The sequence below is a fragment of the Schistocerca serialis genome, unplaced genomic scaffold (genome assembly GCF_023864345.2).
Source record: "Schistocerca serialis cubense isolate TAMUIC-IGC-003099 unplaced genomic scaffold, iqSchSeri2.2 HiC_scaffold_161, whole genome shotgun sequence".
Taxonomy (NCBI): Eukaryota; Metazoa; Arthropoda; class Insecta; order Orthoptera; family Acrididae; genus Schistocerca; species Schistocerca serialis.
Genome location: NW_026047721.1, coordinates 1 through 5,000, shown reverse-complemented (window position 1 = coordinate 5,000; position 5,000 = coordinate 1).

The following is a 5,000-nucleotide window of genomic DNA, read 5'->3' as shown; positions in this document are numbered from 1 at the left end:
CCTAACCTACGTTGTGCCTTAACCTAACCTACGTTGTGCCTTAACCTAACCTACGTTGTGCCTTAACCTAACCTACGTTGTGCCTTAACCTAACCTACGTTGTGCCTTAACCTAACCTACGTTGTGCCTTAACCTAACCTACGTTGTGCCTTAACCTAACCTATGTTGTGCCTTAACCTAACCTATGTTGTGCCTTAACCTAACCTATGTTGTGCCTTAACCTAACCTATGTTGTGCCTTAACCTAACCTATGTTGTGCCTTAACCTAACCTATGTTGTGCCTTAACCTAACCTATGTTGTGCCTTAACCTAACCTATGTTGTGCCTTAACCTAACCTATGTTGTGCCTTAACCTAACCTATGTTGTGCCTTAACCTAACCTATGTTGTGCCTTAACCTAACCTATGTTGTGCCTTAACCTAACCTATGTTGTGCCTTAACCTAACCTATGTTGTGCCTTAACCTAACCTACGTTGTGCCTTAACCTAACCTACGTTGTGCCTTAACCTAACCTACGTTGTGCCTTAACCTAACCTACGTTGTGCCTTAACCTAACCTACGTTGTGCCTTAACCTAACCTACGTTGTGCCTTAACCTAACCTACGTTGTGCCTTAACCTAACCTACGTTGTGCCTTAACCTAACCTACGTTGTGCCTTAACCTAACCTACGTTGTGCCTTAACCTAACCTACGTTGTGCCTTAACCTAACCTATGTTGTGCCTTAACCTAACCTATGTTGTGCCTTAACCTAACCTATGTTGTGCCTTAACCTAACCTATGTTGTGCCTTAACCTAACCTATGTTGTGCCTTAACCTAACCTATGTTGTGCCTTAACCTAACCTATGTTGTGCCTTAACCTAACCTATGTTGTGCCTTAACCTAACCTATGTTGTGCCTTAACCTAACCTATGTTGTGCCTTAACCTAACCTATGTTGTGCCTTAACCTAACCTACGTTGTGCCTTAACCTAACCTACGTTGTGCCTTAACCTAACCCATATTGTACCTTAACCTAACCCATATTGTACCTTAACCTAACCCATATTGTACCTTAACCTAACCCATATTGTACCTTAACCTAACCCATATTGTACCTTAACGTAACCTAATTTGTGCCTTAACGTAACCTAATTTGTGCCTTAACGTAACCTAATTTGTGCCTTAACGTAACCTAATTTGTGCCTTAACGTAACCTAATTTGTGCCTTAACGTAACCTAATTTGTGCCTTAACGTAACCTAATTTGTGCCTTAACGTAACCTAATTTGTGCCTTAACGTAACCTAATTTGTGCCTTAACGTAACCTAATTTGTGCCTTAACGTAACCTAATTTGTGCCTTAACGTAACCTAATTTGTGCCTTAACGTAACCTAATTTGTGCCTTAACGTAACCTAATTTGTGCCTTAACGTAACCTAATTTGTGCCTTAACGTAACCTAATTTGTGCCTTAACGTAACCTAATTTGTGCCTTAACGTAACCTAATTTGTGCCTTAACGTAACCTAATTTGTGCCTTAACGTAACCCATGTTGTGCCTTAACGTAACCCATGTTGTGCCTTAACGTAACCCAATTTGTGCTTTAACGTAACCCATGTTGTGCCTTACCTAACCTATATTGTGCCTCAACCTAACCTATATTGCGCCTTAACCTGACGCACGTTGTCGCTGAACCTGCTCTGTAATTGTTATGCAACTCGTTAAATTAGTGTAGTGTTGCCTAACCGCAACCCTCGCAATATAGTTCGCTATTCGCACTGCCCGGTCCCCTGTGTATCGCGTCATGTTAAACACCTTGCAGGTGTTGCTGACTTTCACATGCTCCTGCTATACACTGTAATGTGGATAGCAGCAGGACGTACATGCCCCCCCCCCTTCCCCCTGCCTTCGCAAGCTGGTCGTTGAGAAGTTGCATGTTCAATGCCCTTCGCATGCCGACGTACTCAGCCTACGTTGTGGTACGGCCTGTCACCTGTCCGCCGATGTACGCAAAACCCACAAACTGAACTGCACATTGGTCCGTATGTACTGAATGATACATCGTGGCACATGTGTGACCGTACGACGACTGCGCCTAGCAACGGCAGACCATACAGTCCCAAATATTGTGCACGCAGCTACGTGTCGTCTCCCTATAAGAGCTGGATTGCAGTGTGGTACGCCATTCAGACGTGTGGGAGGAACGGACGCCCTGGATGGCGATCAGCATGAGCAGTCTGTTGATGTAGTGGAGCGTGTATTCGGACGTAGTCGTCTCTTCTCACACACCGTGATAGCATGTTGCACCGCGTTCCACATCTGCGACATCCTGCAGAGGCCGGCTGACAGTCGTTCGCGCAATGGACACCGCATACGTACGGGGGCTTACCTTCCACGTGTTCTCGGAGGCGTGCACATGTTGTTGCGTCTATGTGGGCAGACGTAGTGTGTTGTGACACCTGACACAGGCATGCAATACTCGTTGCAAATGGCGATGGACGTCTACGTTTGCTGGTGACGTTACGCAAATGAACAACAGGTAACCCGTTGTGGTGCGGTTGTTCTCGCTAGAGGTGAATCAGTGTTGGCGACGATCGGTCGAGCTATTAACCGGTTGTTTCAGGGATACCCACCATGGCCCACGAACGTGAAAGGGGACCCACCATGCCCACGAACGCGAAAGGGGATCTGGGTGTGAGGCGATACGCGGCGGTGGCTGGGTGGGACCGTCCCCGGCCGGTGAGGGGGGGGCCGCCCGGCGTGCTGGCAGCGCGGTGCGTGGGCGCACGCGCTACAGCCGGCTGGGTGGGGGCGGCCAGTGGCAGGCGCGCCGGCCGACGGACGCGGCAGGCGGCGCAGCTGCGCGCCGGCGCCCCCTGCTCGCGGCGCCTTGCGGCCAAAGTAGGTCCTCGCGGGCCCGGTGCGAAGCGCGGTGGCCATCTGCAGTGTGCTGGTCCGATTGAGGACTGTGTGCGCTGAGGATGCGCCGCCGCCCGGCGCTCGGCGCCGCGACGCCGTCTGCTGCTCGGTCGCCCCAGCGGTTCTCGCAGGTGGTTTGTATCGCAGCTGTGCGGACGTGTTGGCCGCGTGCGCTGTGCTGGGGAGAGTTCGCTTCGGCACCCAAGTGGGGCTTTTGTCCTTCTGTGGCGCTGGCGTTGGAGCTGCCGGTCACCGTAGGTGGCGCGTGTTGTCTCCCGCCGGCAATGCCACGACAGCACGCTCCCGGGCCTCTGTCGGCAGCGGCAAGCTCAGTTGGGAGCACGGGTGGTCGCACCTAAAGCGTCTACTCGCCTAACTCCGGGCGATTGCGCCTCTCTCGAACCCGACCAAGTACTTAGGACGGCGCTGCGCGCCGCCGGGACCTGAGAGGGTTTCGAGGTGTGTTGTGCAGGGGAGCTCAGCCTCCTCCTGTTTGCAGAATAATTGAGCGGACGCTTGCGTGTTCGCGCGGGCCCCCGGGACACACTCCCGGGCGGCCGGCTGCTCAGCTCTAGTTGACGCAGCTCCCTGGTTGATCCTGCCAGTAGTCATATGCTTGTCTCAAAGATTAAGCCATGCATGTCTCAGTACAAGCCGCATTAAGGTGAAACCGCGAATGGCTCATTAAATCAGTTATGGTTCCTTAGATCGTACCCACGTTACTTGGATAACTGTGGTAATTCTAGAGCTAATACATGCAAACAGAGTCCCGACCAGAGATGGAAGGGACGCTTTTATTAGATCAAAACCAATCGGTCGGCTCGTCCGGTCCGTTTGCCTTGGTGACTCTGAATAACTTTGGGCTGATCGCACGGTCCTCGTACCGGCGACGCATCTTTCAAATGTCTGCCTTATCAACTGTCGATGGTAGGTTCTGCGCCTACCATGGTTGTAACGGGTAACGGGGAATCAGGGTTCGATTCCGGAGAGGGAGCCTGAGAAACGGCTACCACATCCAAGGAAGGCAGCAGGCGCGCAAATTACCCACTCCCGGCACGGGGAGGTAGTGACGAAAAATAACGATACGGGACTCATCCGAGGCCCCGTAATCGGAATGAGTACACTTTAAATCCTTTAACGAGTATCTATTGGAGGGCAAGTCTGGTGCCAGCAGCCGCGGTAATTCCAGCTCCAATAGCGTATATTAAAGTTGTTGCGGTTAAAAAGCTCGTAGTTGGATTTGTGTCCCACGCTGTTGGTTCACCGCCCGTCGGTGTTTAACTGGCATGTATCGTGGGACGTCCTGCCGGTGGGGCGAGCCGAAGGCGTGCGACCGCCTCGTGCGTGCTCGTGCGTCCCGAGGCGGACCCCGTTGAAATCCTACCAGGGTGCTCTTTATTGAGTGTCTCGGTGGGCCGGCACGTTTACTTTGAACAAATTAGAGTGCTTAAAGCAGGCAAGCCCGCCTGAATACTGTGTGCATGGAATAATGGAATAGGACCTCGGTTCTATTTTGTTGGTTTTCGGAACCCGACGGTAATGATTAATAGGGACAGGCGGGGGCATTCGTATTGCGACGTTAGAGGTGAAATTCTTGGATCGTCGCAAGACGAACAGAAGCGAAAGCATTTGCCAAGTATGTTTTCATTAATCAAGAACGAAAGTTAGAGGTTCGAAGGCGATCAGATACCGCCCTAGTTCTAACCATAAACGATGCCAGCCAGCGATCCGCCGCAGTTCCTCCGATGACTCGGCGGGCAGCCTCCGGGAAACCAAAGCTTTTGGGTTCCGGGGGAAGTATGGTTGCAAAGCTGAAACTTAAAGGAATTGACGGAAGGGCACCACCAGGAGTGGAGCCTGCGGCTTAATTTGACTCAACACGGGAAACCTCACCAGGCCCGGACACCGGAAGGATTGACAGATTGATAGCTCTTTCTTGATTCGGTGGGTGGTGGTGCATGGCCGTTCTTAGTTGGTGGAGCGATTTGTCTGGTTAATTCCGATAACGAACGAGACTCTAGCCTGCTAACTAGTCGCGTGACATCCTTCGTGCTGTCAGCGATTACTTTTCTTCTTAGAGGGACAGGCGGCTTCTAGCCGCACG